Below are 21,379 nucleotides of genomic sequence, written 5' to 3' on the forward strand. Positions count from 1 at the left end.
TCAAAAATACCGTTTAGAAGAAAAAATAAGCTACAGTAGTCAGGAATTCTTGTAAAAGAGGAGCAATGAGTTTGGGAGGGGTTGGCTATATCAAATATTAAATACATTATAAAGCCTTTATAATTAATACAGAAGGATATACACACACCAATAGAAAGATCAATGAATAGAAACTCCAGAAATAGACCCAATTGCATACGGAAATTTAATACACAATAAAGGTGACATTTCAAATTGGTGGTGAAAAGATGGACTTTTAAATAAGTGGTGTTGGGATAAGTGAATAGCCATATGGAAAAAGATAAAATTGGATCCATTTCTCACATTGTAAGCCAGGATAAATTCCAAAAGACTCGGAGATCTAAATGTGAAATAAATGAAACTATACATGTTTGAAGAGAAGACATGGATATTTTCCTCCAGTAGCTAGGATGAGGAAAACCTCATCCTACTTATCAAAATCCAGAAGCATTAAGGAAAAAGTTAAACTTGATGGCATTAAAAAAATATGTTTGCAAGGAGAAAATACTCTAAGCAATGTAAAAAAATGACGAATGGGAAAAATTGCAACTTTTATCACAAAGGTTGAACATGCCTAATATATAAAGAGCTTCTAAAAATAGAGAAGAAAAAGACTGCAACTTGGTAGATAAATGGGCTAGGGAAATGAACAGACTGTTTCTTAAAAAAGAAAAGCAAATGGCTCCTAATTATAATATGCTCAGCCTTGTTCCTAATAAGAGAAAAGCAAAATATAATATCCTGACCATTTCTCACATACCAGATTGGCAAAAATCCAGAAGTTTGGAAAATATACTCAGTTGGCAAAGTTGTGGGAGAGCAGGCACTCTCTTACACTGCTAGTGGGAAGCAAAATGATGCCACATCTGTGGAAGGGAATTTGGCAACATCTAGCCAACTTACATTTACTCACTTTCTAAGACTCTATCATAAGGACACACTGGCAGACGTGAAAAGAGAAATGCCGCCCAAATACATTCTATTTCACTGCAGCCCAATTGTAATAGTAAAAGATCAGAAATAAACCAAATATTCACCCAGAGGGACCTGTTTAAATAAACAATTGCTAAATCCACATGACAAAATACTATGCAGCTGTAAAGAGGATTTAAAAATCTCTACAAAACTGCATTGGAACAATCCCAAGGAAAAAAGCAAGGAGGAGAAAGTGTTTATGTTATAAAACCATTTATCAAAGAAAGGGGAAATGCTAATATATACACATATTTGAATAATTGTATTTAAGAAAATTAATGAGAGAATAAACTTTAAAAGGTATTTATCTACAAGGATGGTAAGCAAACAAGGTAGAGGTGGCTGGGTATGAGCTTGGCTTATCTGATTATATCTTGTTTTGTTAAAGGGACTTTTGGAAACTTAAAATATGTTTACACAATTATAGAAAAGTGTTTTTAAAAAGTGATCATTAAAAATCTAAAGCAAAAAAGAAAACCAAAAAACTAGTTTTTGAGTTGATAGCCTAAATATACAAAAACGAATTATTTCAAATGATGTTAAAACTCGAGAATGTATTTGTTCATCCCTAGGGTGATACTGTTCAAGAACAAAAAGAACAGCAAAAGAATGCCAAACTGTTTTATGTAATTACGTTAGTGATGATAATATTGATACTGTTTTTCTGTGATTGTATTTTGTGTGCTTACAGGATAAAGTATCCTATTGACCAAATTATTGTTGCTGTATTTTATCTTAAAAATATTTTCCAGGTCTGTATGATAAAAAGTACTAGAAGTGGGAGAATGTCAACACAATAGCAATTGGTACTCTTAACACACAGATTGTGGTTTCTAAATATCATACTGAAATAAACAGAACACGATTTCATGTCTAGGGTAGAAAATAAACAATAAGAATCTGGAACATTTTGCCATTCTGGAGAGCAATGATGCTATCAAGGATAATGGTCATGTTAAAAGGACTCAGGAGACAACTTTGAGAGATTCCTCTGGCCAAACACGGGGCAGTTGAGTATCACTAAGAATAATAGGTGCAACCATTGAAAACACACAAAAACATATTTACATCTATTAATTCACAATGATATTGAAAACAAAAGAGAAGAAAACAAAAATTCATTGGAATCCCCCTTTGGAGGATTCTATGGAGTCGGTCCAATATTTTGAAAACTGAAAAATGAAAGGAGAGAATCAGCATTTATCTTACTTTCCTATATGAAATTCATCTCTAAGTCATTAGATAGTTGATTACAATGTTTTCTTTTAAAGAAGCATTTAAACTATATATAAAAAAGAAATTATAAAATTAGAATATCACCATTTGGTAACCATTAATGGATTGGGCAATGATCATCAATGGTTATTAATATTACAAAAAAAGAGAAACAAGACATTATATGCCTGTCCATAAGAGTGCTGCACAATACTTCCTATAAAGTGTTCCGGACAAAAATCAGAACTCACACAGGATCAAGACTCAGGGATTCTTCACTCGTTTGTGCTCCAAATGGCTTGGGCAGGCTAGTGAGTTCAGTTAAACCCCTTTTGATAATAATATTTCAAAGACATAAAATAAAACACAAAAGTTGTTAAGGGTATTAGTCCATTTCACACTGCTAAAAGGAATACTCAAAACTGAGTAATTTATAAAAGGAAGAGGTTTAATTGACTCACAGTTCCGTCTGACTGGGGAGGTCTCAGGAAACTTACGATCATGACAGAAGGTGAGGAAGAAGCAAGTACCTTCTTCATAAGGTAGCAGGAAAGAGAGCGACAGAGAGAAGGAGGGACTACCATACACTATAAAACCATCAGATCTCGTGAGAACTCACTCAGTATCATGAAAACAGGATGGGGGAAACTGCCCCCATGATCCAATTGCCTCCCACCAGGTCACTCCCTCAACACCTGGGGATTATGGGGATTAAAATTCAAGATGAGATTTGGGTGAGAACACAGAGCCAAACCCTGTCAGTAACTAAACTCGATTATGTTAAATACAGTTACTCAAATAATAGAACAAAAAATGTGTGTGCATGTGTATGCACCCATATATATGATACACACATTCAGACAAACACACACAATATGTTGGGGCTTCTTCATCAACATATTCTTTTTTTTTTTTTTTTTTTTGAGATGGAGTCTCGCTCTGTCGCCCAGGCTGGAGTGCAGTGGCCAGATTTCAGCTCACTGCAAGCTCCGCCTCCCGGGTTTACGCCATTCTCCTGCCTCAGCCTCCCGAGTAGCTGGGACTACAGGCGCCCGCCACCTCGCCCGGCTAGTTTTTTTTTTTTGTATTTTTAGTAGAGACGGGATTTCACCGTGTTAGCCAGGATGGTCTCGATCTCCTGACCTTGTGATCCGCCCGTCTCGGCCTCCCAAAGTGCTGGGATTACAGGCTTGAGCCACCGCGCCCGGCCAACATATTCAATAATAAGATCTACAGGCAGGTCCAATAGCTGTAATAATTTTGAAGTCATGGTAAGATGAAACAATATTTAGGTATATCATGCAACAGCTGGAATATGATAGGAAAATAGGATTTCTATTGATGGCAAAGTCACATATACTATTAAAATTACTGTTGTTTGTTGTCTAATATTTTAATTGAAGAGCATACTAAATTTTAGTTGCAAGTTAGTAAAAATACATATGTCATTTTTTCCTCAAGTGTGTCCCTGAATTATATTCACTAATTGTTTGCGGGCTGCAGACCACAGATTATTAGTTCTAACTGCAAACTTACAGGAAACACAGGGGACAGCAGTACATGTTAAATGATACCCTGATGATTTAATTTATCAAAATCCAAGCTGTGGGAAACTGTGACAGACAAATAATCTGGCTTCTTCAACAAATACATTGTAAGGGAAAACTAATGGATACAAAATCTTAGAGATTTAAACAGACTTAGGGAAATACAATCAATTGTAATCTAAGAACAGGATCTTGATACAAGCAAACACACTGTAAAAGATTACAAAACAATTGATAATATTTAAACACTAACTAGATATGAATAATACAACTACAATTTTGTTATTATTGTTATTATTATTATTATTATTATTTTGAGACAGAGTCCTGCTCTCTTGACCAGGCTGGAGTGGAGTGGCTCACTGCAACTTCTGCCTCCTGGGTTCAAGTAATCCTCCTGCCTCAGCCTCCTGAATAGCTGGGACTACAGGTGTACCACCACATCTGGCTAATGTTTGTATTTTTAGTAGAGATGGAGTTTCACCATGTTGACCAGGCTGGTCTGGAACTCCTGACCTCAGGTGATCTGCCCGCCTTGGCCTTCCAAAGTGCTGGAATTACAGTTGTGAGCCACCATGCCCAGCCTTAATTTTGTTAGTTTTTAAAAATTGTGATGGTTGTATTTTAAAAGTGTTATTACATTTTAGAGACACACACTGAAATATGTAATGATGAAATTATATAATGCTGGAGAACAGGGATAGGGTTCTAATTTTTTTATGTTGTTTTTTACATTTTTGTGTTTTACAAATTTCCCACACTGATTGAGTAGCCTTTTAAAATCATCAAAATGGTTATACATATTAAAACATATGTGTGTGTATATATATATGTGTATATGTGTGTGTGTATATATAGATATGCGTGTATATATATACACACACACACATATATATCTCAAAGGCATGAACTAAGGTCATAACAGTATATAATTTGAACTTTTGGTAACCTCCAGGCATGCAACTAAATGTAGCAGGGAGAAGTGAGGGAACTCTTGAGAGAGAACTTAACCTAGTGGAAGATAGAATCAGAAAAAAAGCCTGGCTCTTGGAGAGAGAAGGTTTCCATGTGGAGACAGCATGAATGTTGTGACTCAGATTTGTATTTGTCTCTGGCCCAACTCAGTATGGATCCATGTCTGAGTCCTGTAGGATGGAAGGTGATTAAGGAGAGTGGAAGTAAGATGAGGTGTAGGTAGGTGGCCTGAGAATTCCAGAGAACATGGCACCTACCATTTTGGACCCTCAAAGACTCCAGTGCTTCTACAGCATTGGAATCTGTAAGGAAACTTGAGGGAGATAGCTGCAGGCTGTGAACTCTGGAGGATGCACTGTGAAAATTGCCAGAGAGGTGCAAGAAGAAATCAAGAGGAAGGCTCCATGTAGTAGCCAAGAAAACTTGTCTATGAGCGTATGCAAAATCTTGTCTGGGTGAGAACTTTGCAACAATTGGAGGTTTTGTAATTGAAGATGAGTGTGATGAGAGGTCTACAGATAAGATCTCATGGCAGATGAGAGGACTTGTGTGTGCTTTAATGCTCTTACGACATATAGGTTGTAACTCTTAATGCTGTAATTAATCTGTAAACTTATTGAATTACATAGAAAGTAGAAAATCCCTTCGTTTTAAATCAGCTGGGTCTGCCATAACAAAATTCCACAGACTGAGTAACTTAACAGAAATTTATTTCTCACAGCTCTGGAGGTGGAGAAGTCCAAGTGTCAGCCAACTTAGTTTCTGGTGTGGGCTGTCTTCCTAGCTTGTAGACAGCTGCGTTCTTGCTGTGTCTTCACGTTGCAGACAGAGAGAGCTGTTCATTCTTCTTCTTACAAGGAACCAGCCCTGTGAGATTGGGGTTCTACCATTATGACCTCATTTAACTTCAATTACCTCCTAAAGGATTATCTCCAAACACAGTCACATTAGGGGTTAGGGCTTTAACATGGGAATTTGGGAGAGACACAATTCAGTCCAAGTACTCTTCAAGAGCTCAGTATACAGCAAGTGAATAATAAGTGCAAATGGTAAATTTTTACTTATTCATAGCAAAGTCATATCACCTGCATGACAAGGGGGTTTGCCCCAGAGAAATATGACAAGGGCGCAGTGCAGTGGCTCATGCCTATCATCCCATCACTTTGGGAGGCCAAAGTAGGAGGATTGTTTGAACCCAGGAGTTCAAGACCAGCCTGGACAGTATAGTGAGACCCTATCTCTAAAAAAAAAATGGTTGGGTATGATGGCACATGCCTGTGGTCCCAGTTACTTGGGAAGCTGAGGTGTGAGGACCACTTGAGCCCAAGAGGTCAAGGCTGCAGTGAGCCACTCTTGTGCTGCCGTACACAAGCCTGGGTGACTGGGTGACAGAGCAAGACTGTGTCTCCAAAAAAAAAAAAATTATGACAAGAAACAGAGGCTTAGAGAAACTCAGTTATAAGGAGGAATCCTTGAAATAGGGGATGGAGAAAAACTGCATAGAACAACATGCGTTCTTATCCCAAATAGCCTGCCTACTGCCTCCTAAAACTTCTGGAGAGAAATTTGGGTTCTGAGTTGGTAATGAAACATAAAAGGGAAAAATTTCTAAATTTAAAAATATCATTAGCAGCCACAAAATCAACAACTCCATCACCTCAAAGACATCCTTGCCAAGACAAGCTAAGATCGTTATGCAAAATACCACCAATTACCTGTAAGTAAATAGTCAGTCCTCTACATGGCAGAGGTGTGATTGCTCTGAAGTGATAGACTCTCCTCTGGAAGTGGTCAGGAGCAGGACCACTGGGAATAGAGGCCCAGGTCATGGGACTGGATGGGTACTTGGTGACTTTCTGCCCAGCAATGGAGCTTCTGCTTCTTCTCTTGGTTTCTTCTGGGGTTAAAATCACTGGCTACTTAGAGGGCAAAGTGGAGACTGGGACAGATTGGTCTGGGGAGAGAAATAACATAGGTATGAGAAGCAGGACAGGGATACATGATGCTCTATATCTAGAAACACTAGCACTTGTATCACAACATATTCAAGTGTTAAATGGACCTAGTTTAACAAGTATTTATGGAGTGCTTCCCTTATGCCAAGCTCCGTTCTAGGCTCCAGGGATGTAGTGATGAGCAATACAGCCAAAAATTCTCATCCTTCTGGTGCTTACCTTCTAGACTACTTCTTTACTGTTCAGTTATAATTTTGCTACCAAGTCTTGGAAATATGCTAGAACTCAACCCAATTACCCATGAGGCTCACCTGAAGACTGCAATTGCTTCTTTCCGCAATTGCTTTAAGTTCTCCAGAACTTAAAGTTGACCCCATAGCAAATGGCTGACATTTTTGGCTCCACCCTTGTAAGTCAAGTATCAGTCATCATTAGCCACATTCACTTTGTAAACTCATCAGTTTTCAATTTAGACAGGTGCAAAAGCAACATTCTCATAGGCATAGGTGTATTCATTTTCTTTGTTTGTTAACCTTGCCTACATTTGGAAGGGTTCAAGATGATTATTTTACAACCTGTTTACATACACTCCTTTGCTGGAATGCAACATGCCAAGTCTCATCCAGGATCAGATGCTCACAGAGCCCCCTGGAAAGCCTGAGTCCTGTGTTTATAACAGGAAGCATTGACCGCAAATACACTGAAGCCACACTACAAACATCCTCGGAGCTGTCCTCAGGGTTCTTGTCAGAGCTTTTGTATAAGTGAGATTGCCTTATAACTATCTCCTTTACTTCCAGAAATAATCATGAGGCCCAAAACACTTCCTGAGTGAGAAAACCTTCACTGAATTCTGTTCTGTGGTGCATGGTATGGTTACAGTATATTAGGATCTGGTGGAAATTGCAGAATTTATTGCCTATTTTTGTTTTGCTGCTTAATGGGATGTTTTGCACATAATAGGTTGAATCAAAGAATATGTAAATATAGTGGATTCTTATTATTCATGATAGTTATAAAGTCCACAAACACTGAATCAGCAAATGCCAAGTCATTGCTCTTAGGAGAAATACAGGGTTAAATTCCTGAAAGCTTCTGTTTACAACATTTTTGTCCACCAGTCAATACGTAACCTCGCTTCATGTGTGTTTCTGTTTAAAGACACCATATTTAATATATATTGTTGACTCGTTAATATTGAACTCATAACTCAATAGCATTATAGCATTATAACTCATTCCTAAAGGATGCTTATCTAACACATATTTTCTCCATTAGATACATCCCAGCCTTCCTTCACATGGGAACACTACATAGCACTTCAGCAGTATGTTTAGGGACCATTTTAAACAGCAAAATCATCAACAGGAAGCAGAAAACTGTAAAAAATGTGTCACTAAATAGACCATGTAAAGGACACATGTTTACAGTGAGAAAGCTGAAACAAGAAGGGGGAGTATCATCTTATTTGATCCAGCTAGAAACGTGAGTGTGAGAACTCAAATTTTTCACTGCTCTGGCCATGTTCATGAGTAGTTGCGAAAGTATCCCCCATATTGATTTTGGGATTAGAAATAAATTTTAGCAAGTAGGCAAATCCCCAAATAAGAAATCCGTGATTTGTGAGGATCAACTGCCTGTAAATGTAGGTGACTCTACCACACAACACTTGAGGGCAAGGAATGGCACACGTGGAGTTTCTAGTCCTTATGAAATTAAATTTGCCCTGAGCAACCACATATCTGACTAGTGAAACTAGTTTCACAAACCTTTAAAAAGATATTGATTTTGTGTGTGTGCTGGGAGAAAAATTGAGGGACATTTCCTTCCTTAGAGTCACCATTATTTCTGTTGTCCCTTTAGTCAAGTGCTGGTATTCTAGCAACACTCAGGCAGCTGCTCCAGGAGGCTGCAGAGGGGTCCTTCTCAGCAGCCAACAAAACTGGCTGTGGTCACGCTCATTGGGAAGCTCATTGCTGCCTTCAAGGTCAGTGCTGTGCATGTGTCCAGTGTCTACCTCTCAGCACCCCATAGCAGTTCCTCACTGGAGAGTGGCCCACAATGTGGCCCATTGCTGGAAAGTCTATGGCTTCTCTGTGCTGGAGGAATTCTAAGGAATCTCTGTCTTTCTGGTGGATCCAGTTGTTCTATCCAGTTTCATCCCCAAATCGCCAACGTTCTGCCTCTCCTTACCCAACTTAATGACACTCAAGGTCCAAAGGAGAGTGGGATGAGGAGGATAAAGTCATGAAAGGAAATTTCCATTTCCCCTACAGACATGGGAATAAGGATAACTTGGACATTTGGAGATACACTGCTAACTTCTGCTCAAAATGGGAGTAAGGAAAGAAAATGCTTACACCAACTGCTTTTTTTCTTGATAACTTATCCTGGTGTAATTAACATAATGTCAGAAATTGCTTATTTTTAACTTGGTAAAATGTTTCCATGTTTGAGCTCTTAGGTGGAAGTTAAAGTCACCATAGTTCTTTCATGAAAGGGGAAAACGTCTATGTAGCGGATGAGAAGTTTCTTTGGGGCAGAGACTGTAGTTTGTATTTCTTTAGTACTGTTCATAATGTTAGGATAGGAATAAGCAGAGGTGGTATGCAATAGATGCATTTAGCAACACCCAAATACTCTGTTAAGTACCTTCTCACTTATGTGATGCATCCCAGAAAAATGACATGACAGTAACATTTTTGGGAATTGCATCATATAAAATGGGGAATTGGCTATTTAGATGAAGAATGAATGATTTAATCAGTAATCTTTCCTTATTTCTACCTTTCATTAGTTTAAATTTCATTATGTGTCCTGCACTTTTACTATAAACTATTAAAATGATGAACAAGTCAGGGAATATTTTTGGATCTGAGAGAAAACTAATAACAATTACTCTGATAATTGAGTCACTTACATGGTCTAATTTTATGTTTTTGGAACATATTACTCAAACTATAATCTTCAGTTTTGTCTTCTGAGAGATGGGAATAATAATACCTGCTTCAAAGAGCAGTTGTGATGACAGATCAGATATTATACATGCAATTTCATGATAAATTACAAATTAGTATCTAAATATCAAGAGTTGCTATGAATGTTATTCTTCCCTCCTTTAATTCTTTCTTTTAAAATTTTGTTTTATACTAGACATATTTCTTGCGTGGTTTGTCTCCTCTGTCATTGTCCACAGGACTTAGAAACTGTAGGAATATTCAGGTGCATATACCAGGCCCAGCTTCATCTCTAACTTGTGGCAAAGGACTGTACATCCTGGGATGAGACCATATGCTCCCCTATGCCATTTAGACAGAGCCTAGGGAGAGTGACTTCCCAGGATATCCACGTTGGAATGTCTCCTTTGATTCTTATTCAAATGCAAGTCATTCTCCGAGGCCCATAGAAAGTCAAGCTCATCCTGGAAGCTTTGGGTTTTATTTCTTTAATGTGCTTTGTGTATACGTTAATTATTAAAATTTAAATCTGCACACAAAAAAAGAAACAATGTCTCTTGTAATGTAGTGATTCACGTATAATAGGTTCTTGGTACTTACTGAATGACGAATAATTGGATCAATTGACGGATGGATAGATATGTTGTCCTTGTTCTGTTCATCCAGCTGTCTCAGCATGGCTAAAAGTTACCTACATGTCAGGAGCCTGATATTTCCCTTTTCTTTACTACCCAAAGGAAATGGCTCAAGCCTCTATCCATGTCCTCCACACTCTTCCTGAAACCTTTGAGGATTCCCAAGGGAAGGCTGATGTTCTCCAGGGTTGGTCATTGGGCAGCCTGCCCTAAATTAGCTGTCCCAGCTCCCATAACCAACATCCTCTTTCTACGCTACTTTGACCCAGGCTCAGTACTGCTCCACTCTCTGCCAACACCCAACACATCTCTAGGCAGATCTTAACTAAAGCTTTAAAGATAGAAATGAATGGTTTCAGCACAACTCAGAATAGGAAACATTGACAACTGAATATTAATCACCACTACTCTTAAAAGCCCCTCAGCTATCCACTCGGCCTGGACGTCTGCATGGCTGTCTTTTCTTTCTAGGCTTCTTGCCAGCCTCTTGCCAAGTTGCTCAGCCTTCTCCAACCACCAATGAGGCATCAGTGACCAGTTCCCAAATTCCAGTTAATTTTTTATGTAGTGCAGTTTAGCTCTCTCTCTTTTTTTAATCCTATCTTTTAAGACAAGAGAGGCATCGTTTACAAAAAAAAAAAAAAAAGTGCATCAGAATATTTTCCTGAACAAAAAGCTATCTCCTCTGAGATTAATAATTCCACTTCTTTGCCATGCAAAAGTAATGGAAAGTCGGTGTTTTGTTTGAAATAGTAAATATTTGCTGAATTTGTCATTTTTAAAGTTGTTTTCACTTGAGATTTCCAGAATCATGGGAGTTAAACTTATCTCCTCAGTAGCCTTCTCTCTGGTAATTGAATACCTTTAGGACTATTCATTCCATCTACCTCTGGAAGCCATCACCAAAAATTAACTTCTCACCTTCTCAGAATGCCACATTTTAATAGACATTAACAATGACATAAAGTTTGTTCCGTCTTAAACATATTCAGTAACTTATTAATGCATACCACACACTTGAGTGCAGACTTTTTTTCACATTATAAACATTGATTATAAGAAAAGCTTGAATTATCACCAAACTTTGAGCTCACCAGTTAGTCTCCATCTGTTATTGTTATTTAGGCTTTAGGACAAAAAGTTCAGCAATGAATATATTGGGTCTACCAAGTCTTCAATCTTAAACTGCTTATTTCTTCCTCATTTTCTGCTTTCTATATGGTCCAGCTCTTCCATTGTCTTTCATATGAAGTTTTGTCTTGTAACTAATCCCACAGCCCTTTTCTCTGAAATTGAATGCCCTATCTGCCTATATGCAGTTACTACCATTCTACTCCAGATTTTACAATGCTTCTGCTATGTGATATCCTGGCTCCACAAACAAATTATATAATTTTTATTGGTGGGAGGCAGGTCTCATGTTTATTTATGAATCCATTCCAGTGCCTACCACTGTGCTAAGTGCCATAGAAAATACTCAGCAAACACTGTTTAACATCTAAATAAAATAAAGAATTGCTAAAAGTCTTTTTACCATTTAACAGTGTAATATAGAAGCTTAAAGCAGGAAGAAACTTAGACCTCCCTCTTATGCCAAGTAGAGAATTTTATTAACTTGGTCATTAGTCAACGAATAGTGAGCTCTATGGGCAAACAGCTGTCTGTTAAGCACTATGGGAGACACATATAGTAGATAAAGCAAGTTCTTGCTCTCATGAAAGTTAAGATTTCTATTAAATATTTTCATTTTGCTTCACTGAAAAGACATTTAATTTGTCATACATTTATAAGATATGGGTCAGGAAACATCAACACATTTAAACTCAGGTAACTATATGGTAAGCAAAGGCAGAAAAAGAAGGATAGCTGCTCTTGAAATATCTAATAATTTTAGTTATTTCAGGGCTAAAAACAGTTTGTCTCTATGAAGTCATTTTAATCTAGTCCAATTGTTAGACAAAAACATTTTACAATGCAGACATTTTTGGAAGACAATTGACCATGTATAAAAAAAAGAACTGTATTTTTCAAGCAAGATAGCGGAGTGTTAAATTTTCTGTTGAGGTCAGCTCTCCAGCAGTGCATTTGATGACTTCATTGACATCCTGCTGCAGTTTCTTTTAAGGAATGGTAATTCGAATTTTTGGTTTCTTTTTTTAAATTTTCATTACCTCTGTTAGAGACAAAAATATGGGTTCCCCTTACAAGTGATTATTTAAAAATGTGTAAGTCAAACAAACAATTAGCGTCCGATCAGATTGTCAATACTAATAGTTATGAGAATTGGGATGGTGACCCCAGCACAAGCAGTCTTTTTGGAAACATTCGCAGGGATGCCCTGGAAAATGTGAGGTTAAGAGAATATGAGAGGGAATCTTATATGGCAGGAGAGCCTGCTTGAAATCTTTCTAGAAAAATAAGCAAAATCAAAGGCCAGTCCTATAAAATTTCCAAAACCCTTCACTGAGTGGAGTATTGCAATCATAAAAAAAGTCCCAATAGAGAAAAAACAAAACAAAACAAAACATAAAGCATCAAATCTTATCCAACTTTTTGACAGCTAATCACAGCCATGTTAAATGTTACTGGGACTGTGAGCTTGAATGGTGCCATTCATCCTTTCACCTGTGAAATGTTGGCAGATAATTTATGTATTTCACATTTAATGAAGCAAACCACCATACCACCCTACCTAAGAATGTTCCTCTATGCCATCACCTAAGAATTAGATGCAGACAACGCCAAGGCTTTCTGGATACTGGCAGAATCCAAGTTGTTTTCTATGCAGTGTCTGTCCTCCCAGTCTTGCCCCACAGTAAACACTTTAGCTTCACTTAGGTGTAAGCCAATCAGGGTTAATCCAACTATCCCAAGGAGGGCACTGTAAAAAAATGCCTCACTTGCCAACTTCTGCCCTCATTTGGTTTATTTTGAGCACTTCATTAAAAATAAAATGTATTATCACCTCTTCATTTATCTTCCCTATCCAGAAGGTTTGGCTGAGAGATTGATCTGATTCCAGATACTAAGGAAGTATCACTTTGCAGCCAATCACTCTGGGTTTTCTGGTATCCTAACCCAATGCTTTTAATAGAGATGTGTTTTCCAATGCAGACTCTCCAAATGCTATTTCCTACTAGTGTGCAGGGAGAGGCAATGCTGACAATATTTCTACTCATCTTTTAAGTTACTGGAAGGTGATTCTCTAGCATATGGCTGTTAAGTTTAACAAAAGTGGGGAGAGGAGGAGAGAGGGCCTGGCCATGAACATTCAGGAAGCTGGACCAGCGCCACCTGAAGGAGCCAGGAGGCCAGGAGGCCGGATGTGCACAGATCCCTGGGAGGAAAAAGAAGCCAGAACAGCTTAAATGGTCAAAGAATCAAATGTAAAGTGAGCTGCAAGGGTCAGATCTGGATGGAAGCCCAAATTCTGAGTCTCCGCATCCGTCCGGGGATAAACTTGGCTCCCAATCAGGGCTGACAATTAGGCCGTACAGTTAATATTTTTACAGCTGTTTTATTAATAACACATACAGTGCATCCAGCCAGGATTTGTTGGAGACACCTCAGGAAAACGAATGATGTAAATAACAGATGGATGTAGAATATCCCTACAAACAGGCATAAAGATATTCCCTTCTTGTTTAAAAAGAATTTAAATAGACAGATTGTAGATAAACAGGCAGACAGAAAGGGGGAGAGAGAGGATTTATGATATTTGAGGTGGTGGTTTCATGCGTTCACATGGTGGAAGACATGGACATAAACATATACACTCTGTATACGGGAGGAGATGCTCAAAGCTTTGGCTTCTGGAAAAAAAAAGTTTCATGGTGCAAGGGCTGAACACCACAGCCTGGTGGCCCATAGAAGCAGGGGTGCTGATGTGGCTCCTCAAATAGCTCCTCTGATATGTCGTCCAAGTCCAGAGACAACTCGCATGGCTTGTCCAGGCATGACTGAGCCCAGCATTGACCCCCAGGCTGTCTTGGGCATGCTTCCCTCTTTCTCCATGTCAATCTGCCATTCGAAGACCCAGTGCACTCTTTTCAATTTTGCATCAGAACTAGGAGCAGTGATATTTCAATCTGAAAAGAGAAATTAAAAATTCAGGATCTTCATGTCTTTTGTTTTCACTCCTACTAATTTTTTTTTTTTTTGTACTGCTTTTTCATGTGCCTGCTGCACTGTGCTCCTACCATACTTTGCAACCAGATGGCTCAGGAACGAAGAACAAAGGCCACTAAAAAGTGGGCGGGGAGAAAAGGAGAAAGAAGCTGAGGACTGAAAGTCAAGGCAAAATCAGAGATGGGAGCAAAGCTCAATTGCTTTAATCACCGATAAATTTTGGTTGAATTATGAACCTAGAACAGACACTCTTCCCAGTGATCCTGTACGTGTGCTGTATGTGTGTTGTGTTGTGTGTGTCTGTACCACACACATCCACATCTCCAGTCTTTTATTTAGGTAGGCATTAAAGCCAGAATCCTGTATTCTTTGATGTATCTCTGTGTTCCCTGACATGTGTCGAAAGTGGCATGAGATGTCTTTTTCCAGAAAGAGAATGGTTGAGCTCAGATCTGGGCACTGAGAATGAGCCCCTCTGCTTGGGAAGAAAGTGTGGTTGATTCAGAAGGGCTCAGGAGTTATATGACCTGCCATTTCACAGTGGGTGACCTCGGGCACGTCACATCCCTTTTCTCCTTAGTTTCCTCCTCCAGAAATATCTACCCCAAGGGATGCTGGGAGTGTTAAATAGAGTAACATGTTATAAACTGGGAAGCACTGTATGAAAAAATTGTGATTATTCTGGAGTATTGCAACCTCTTGCAACATTTTACAAGTGGCCAAGAGTTGTCTTCGATGCTTTGCTATGACCCTCCCCACTGAGTTTCATGCTTCACTTAGATCCCCAGCTAAGCCTGCCTTTCCAGATCATGCTGTACACTGTGACTCTTACCCATGGCTCCCAGTTGAATTTACTGTTTGTGTACCATTGGAATTTTATTCGATTATAGAAAGACCTAATGGTCATTTAGGCAATTAATTACTTTGCTTGTGAACCATACAAAGGTTTGATTTTTAAGCAGACCCAGAGCCTTCAAGCAAAAGGAATGACTATCTAATGGTGAAATTTCATACAGATCAATGGGACTCAATAACTTTAGAAAGAAAATATTTGTTTTACTTCTAGTCAAGAATACACACAGAAGCCTATTCTGACACCTGATAAAGTCAAGCCAGAGTCCATGCATTAATGGGGGTATGAGCTAGGAAAGAAGAAAGACTTCATGTGAGGTTTACGAGTGCTTCTGCTGAAACCTTACTTGTACCTTTACATCCTCCAGTTGAGCTGAAGTTTTCTTCTCACTGCAGTATGCGTAGCTACACTCTTCTCAGCCTCAGACAGGGTGGGGATACTTGTGAAAATGACACTGCTTGGTATTTTCATTTTAAATGAAACCACGTGTACAGATTATGCCTTCTCTGATACTCATGAGGACTCTGGAAGACACTGAGTGAAATTTAATGAAATGCAAACAGATAAAGTGACCCCCTTATCTCCCAAGGCTAGGCAGATTTTTGAAATGCACAATGCACCTTCTCCTAGTCAAGAGGAAGGGAAATGATTGGTCATCCTCCTTCACATGGAAATTCAGGCAAAAGACCTGCGCCCATCTGTACCAGGGGCCCAGTTACTAACTGATGCTCAGAATCTCACATGTTTGGCAGCAAATCATAAGAAAAATTAAAGACTTGGGAGTCAGCCTGTAAGTTTCAAATCTTGGCTCTCTTGCTAACTATATGTTCTGAACCTCTCCAAGATTGCTTAATTTCCTCAGTCCTTGTAAAACAGCATCATGATTACCTAACACATAGGGTTGTTGGGAGTGTTCAATGAGATGATGCATGGAAAGCAATTGACACGGTGCCTGGAAACGTAGTAAGTGCTAAAAAATGTTACATGAGAGTATTATCTTTACGGCTCAGTGAGCAGGTCCCTTCTATTTCTGGGAATCATAGAAGATTAGAGCTGGACAGAAACTTAGAGGGGTGTTTTTCAAAACTCTTGACCCAAATGTTTATTAAGAAAAACATCTTATTGTATAACCTAGTACAGAAAAATATACTTGCCAGTAATATGGAAAGTTAATGTTTTCCAGAAATTGTTAAAAACTGGGGCTTGTTTGTGATTGCTTCTGACATTTACCTCTTTATATTTTTTCATTTTTAAAAGTTAATAAGCATGTTATAGAAGAACAAAACAATTTCAATACACACACATATTCAAACAGAAATTTCCCACAACAAAGCCTACTTTCACTACCTGTAATACACTCTGATATTTTCTCTTTGGTTTGATTCTGTTTTGTTTTCTTCTAAAATATTGGTGAGTCCCACCAAATCGTCTTTAAAACCTCTTAATGAGTCACTGCTAATGGTTTGACAAAGCATTTCTTTTTATAGATAAAGAAGTAGGGCTCAATGTGGTTTGTCCAATATCCCTTATATGACTAGGGGCAGAAGTTGGTTTTGGACCTAGGTCTCTGGGCTTCCAATCTTGAGAGACCTAGAGTCACTAAAGGGCACCAAGATGCAAGGCCTTGCTTTTGCTGCTTTTGTATCCTGAAAGTCTGGAGCAAGAGCTTCTCTGTGAATTCATTGTCACTCAGAACATCCCAACAGACGTGTGCGGGTCACTCTGACACACTTGAAAATTTCCCGAACCTTAAGAAAGATCTGTTTTCCTCACTGCATTGGCAACACAGTTGGAAAGTTACTTGAATCTTTTTCAAAACTTGTTTATAGATTTGAAAACTGTTTCGGGTTTGTGATTGCTTCTGTTGTTTGCCTCTTTGTATCATCTCGTTTTTGAAAATTTAATAAACACTTTGCAGAGGAGCAAAATAATTGGTCACACACTTGTGGGTTCCCAGATTTGTTTTACATGTGTATGCAATACAGAGTAACTCAAAACATGTTCAAACCCAATGCGTCAAATCATCTCTGATGCTGTGGTCAAGACCAAAGCAGAATCTGAGTGAGCACCCACGGCCCTAGACCACATCACTCACTAGGCCTCTGACAGCAGTGCTCAGGGGACAGATCCTAGCCCCAGTGACGCATGTGGCACCATTACGGCCCACAGCTGGAAGCTGCTATGAAAGGCTCCGTCTGAAGGCTGGAGCACAGTCTGGGGTCCCTTAGCGTTGGAGGATTTGCCCAATTTGTGACGTCGAAGGAAGCAGCAGCCGCTGTAGGAAGCCCCATGAGGCGGGAACATCTCCACTCAACTCCATTCACTCAGCTTAGCCCCATCTACAAGGGGCTGCTAAGCAGGGCTTTTCTTTGGCCAGTTTGTAAAGCAGGTGGAGGTTGATGGATCACCTTTCCTTCTTTGTCTGGCATCTGCAGGAGCTTCTTCCTCTGTCTTGAGAACTCTATGAGCCCCATTGTTCATAGGAAGAAGGTTGAAAGCCCTGTGGGTTTACTTTTCCTTCCAAATCCTTTGTAGGGTGTTCTCTATAGAGATCACTGATCTGCTCTTGCTATCTTGGATCATTCAGGTCTCGAATGCTGACATTTGTGAGATGATTTCAAAACAACCTTCTACTTTCATCCCACCTCACTTTCTTTGCAACAATTTGTACCTAATAAGACCTGGTTAACTTGAAGGCATTTTTATTGCTTTTACTTTCCCATGAAGAAGAAATTGGTTGAGAAGGTGTTGTTAAAATTCCAGCAGACCTTTAAGTGGTGACCATCTGGTTCTTAGAGAAGTCAAGAGAGATGTAAGCAGCCTGAATGTAGGATCAACGTAGGCAAAGCATTTGGGTCATTCAAGCTCCAAATTTCGATTCACGTGAAATCTGTAACAAAAGTGGATCAGATATTCACTTTCTAAATTATTCATTCATCTATACATTTATGTCAGATATTTTATCTAACAACACAGTTTAAGTTGTCACTGTACTTCACACTAGACTCAGGTTCAGGTTTACACTGATAAAGTGGATTAGCCTAAGATATATCCAGGTCACGTGGGGATAGCTGTATGGCTTTGCCACAGAGCAAAGGTTCAGAAATCCAAGTCCTGTTACTCACAGTGTCTATCAGTTGCTCATGGGGAATCATGGCAGCAGATATTTTTTCTTCATCTTAGACTAGGCTGGAAGATTTTGTACGCATGGCTAGCTACAAGCTTGATGTGCAACATCTCCAAAACAATTTCAAATGAAGAAAAAAAGTTTATCAGTTTAGTACAAATAAACTTTTAAATCAATTTGGCTACATTGGTTTGATTAACGGTTTGATTATCTTAGTCCATGGCTATAGTTATGTAAATACAGACACTATGTGAATGATTTGGCCACAGACGCTCCTTACATGTAACTGCTAACTCCTTCACCCTGCACTCATGGTGCAGTGATTTAGTTACTGTCTTTCATTCCAAACCTGGCCTTCTGTGATCTGTCCTATGATACTGCAACCAGGACTCTGACAACTATTTTTCCTTTATTTCCAGTTAGGTTCTTCCAATAGATGATACTAGAGAAAGAAAGCCAGGAGAAGAAAAGAGACTTCTTCCTTCAGGGTCTAAGTTGTTCCAATAGCATTATTCTGGGAACGGCATGTCCCACTCCTTCTAGAACAAAGAACCAGCTTCCTCATACCCCATTAAGGAAGTGCAGCATCCAGGTACTTCCTCTGCTGGGTCTGCATCACATTCTCCATTTGGCCCTTCCTTTGAACTGCCAGATCTCTGGCTGGATTGCCTTTTTGTTCTTGAATTTTCTAAATTTCTCAGTTGAAATTCCCAATGTGGTTTTTATTTCTCTCATGGACCCTGAACGTACAGTACTGATCTTAGGAGTAGTCCCAGAAGAGAGGTCCTCCAAATGGAGTTATGGGATTGGTTTAAATCCCTGGGCTTGAGTGCAATGCTGCACCCTGCTCGTGGAAATGAAATATCAGTATTTTATGGCATGCAGTGCTATCTCGACTAATTGTGACTAATTGTGATAAAAGTGCCAATTGAACCAGTGTCTTAGGGGACCAAATAGCTGCTGAACTTGGCCTTCATGGTAGCAGTGATGGCAGTGATGATGATTTCGAGAACTATGAGGTATGAGGGCTGCTTCAAATGAACTGGGGGACTTATAGGAGGACAATGACAAGTTCAGGGCTTTAAACGCTCAAATTATAGTAAGAGAACTAGAAAACTTTTGCTATGGCTGCTCCTAAAGACTCTCTTCCTATAACCACAGAGCTGACCTAATTGAAAATCAAACTGAGATTCTTATTATGTGGATTGCAAAATTACACAGACTCATCAGCCTTCTTATGTGAAATTTAGGGTATTGACTGGGGAGAGGTGGGACCCTGACTCTTTGGATGTGGCATCTGGATCAATTGAATCAAAGCTGAGAATCTTGAATCACCAAATGGCTATGAGCCTCCCTTCCCAGTGGAAGCAGCTTATTCCCCTCAGTTTGAGAAGACTAGTTTCCCTTTGCTTGAAGACCCTGTAATAACCTCACAGGGCAGCTGCCTTGCAAGAGAATATCTGTTCTCCCTAAAACTTACCCCAACTACCACTTACTATCTCTAGACCTATAACCAAGATTGTTTCTCAGCAAGTGCCAGGGGGACAAAGTCTGATCTGGAAAGAGCTAGCTTCTACTACACAAAAACAAATAAAATTTTGTTAATTTATAAGGATAGAAACCTAGCATATGTGTGGGAATGACTTCTAAGGGCGTTAGATGATGGAATGTAACATTGGATTGAATTGAATTTATTGATATGGATGCACTTAACAGAGAGCCTGGATTTGCAAATGTTCAATCGTCTTTCTGGTGCCTTTTGGGTTGTCTTACTTCACTTCCCTCTTACTCCCACTTCCCTCTTACTCCACGCATATCCTCAATTTCTCCAACTATCACCTCCATCTTGTCTTGTTCCTCAACTCACCACAGACTCTTCTACTTGATCATGTTTTTATCTATTTCTCTTTCTCTTCCTCTTCCTTGATTTCCCTCTCCTCTTTCTCAAGAAGAAAAATAGTTAGAGTAGTGCTGGTGGTGAATCTATATGAAGGGAAAGGAAATTTATACATTTTAAAGGGAAATTAAACAATAAAAGCCCACATTATCAAATTCTGAGTGTATTCATGCTCCCTAAACTCCCCCTTCGAATTTCCCACCACAACTTCCATTTACTTCCTTATTCTTATCTAATTTAGATCTTAGGGACAGCTAAGATCTTTCACAAATAAGATAATTGAGGGCTAGAGATGTTCAATCGTCTTCATGATTTATACTATCTTCATGTGTCATTTATACTATGTTCTATGGTACTTTTCTTCTTTAGCATTACAAATATATAATATTTTATTTCCATTAAAGGTTAGATTTTTATTTATATGTTTGTTTTTTGTTAATAACCTGGAATAGATTTAAGATTTTGGTAGCACAATTTTGGGATAAAATAAATTCAAAGTGGCAAATCACCAATTTCAAAGGCAATTTTAAAATAGAATCTATTTTTAAGCTGAATATTGCCTGTATAAATAGTTAAGATCATAGACTTTGGGGTCAGACTGCCTGGGTTCAGATCCCAGCTCTGCCACTTACTAGCTGTGAGACTTTAAGCAAATTATAGGAAACCTCACTAAGGCTGGGTTTCTCCATTTGTAAAATAGTATCAAGCACATGGTTTTGTTGCGAGAATTAAATGAGCTAATCAGTGTAAAAAGTAGAATAGTACTTGGCACATAGTAAGCTATATACATGTGAACTTTATTCTTAATAGCCTGCTGAGTCCTTTTTTAATCCTGATTTTATATACAGGACACCTAAAGGTATCAACTAACATGCTCCAACAGCATGGCTGGTAAATGAAAGAGCTAAAATTTGAAACCCCTCCATTGGATTCTAAAGCCCATGCCCTATCCCTTACACCACGTGGCTTTCTTTTTAATAGTCAAACATACAGAAATGCATGCACCGCATCATAGAAGCCACAGACTAAATAACTTCCAATGTATGAGAGTTTCATTCACATAAGTAGCTTTTTCTTTTTTTTTTTTAATTTGG

At 38.8% G+C, this 21,379-nt stretch overlaps 1 long non-coding RNA gene and 1 other non-coding gene across 3 annotated transcripts; both read right to left on the reverse strand.

Annotated features, from left to right (window-relative positions):
* Window positions 1-9,841: 9,841 nt before the first annotated feature.
* On the reverse strand, window positions 9,842-10,042 carry LOC116271520. Its single transcript, XR_004180148.1, has one exon. It is a non-coding gene; the product is annotated as a small nucleolar RNA SNORA73 family (small nucleolar RNA).
* A 3,739-nt stretch (window positions 10,043-13,781) lies between these two features.
* On the reverse strand, window positions 13,782-20,387 carry LOC100999305. 2 transcript variants are annotated; one of them, XR_004180085.1, is made up of 4 exons: window positions 20,256-20,387; window positions 18,387-18,498; window positions 15,614-18,151; window positions 13,782-14,368 (listed from the first exon to the last, which is right to left on the reverse strand). It is a non-coding gene; the product is annotated as an uncharacterized LOC100999305 (long non-coding RNA). The 2 variants fall into 2 exon arrangements; XR_002518712.2 differs by lacking the exon at window positions 18,387-18,498.
* Between the last annotated feature and the right edge of the window lie 992 nt (window positions 20,388-21,379).

This window comes from Papio anubis, chromosome 19, assembly GCF_008728515.1.
Source record: "Papio anubis isolate 15944 chromosome 19, Panubis1.0, whole genome shotgun sequence".
NCBI classification, from domain to species: domain Eukaryota; kingdom Metazoa; phylum Chordata; class Mammalia; order Primates; family Cercopithecidae; genus Papio; species Papio anubis.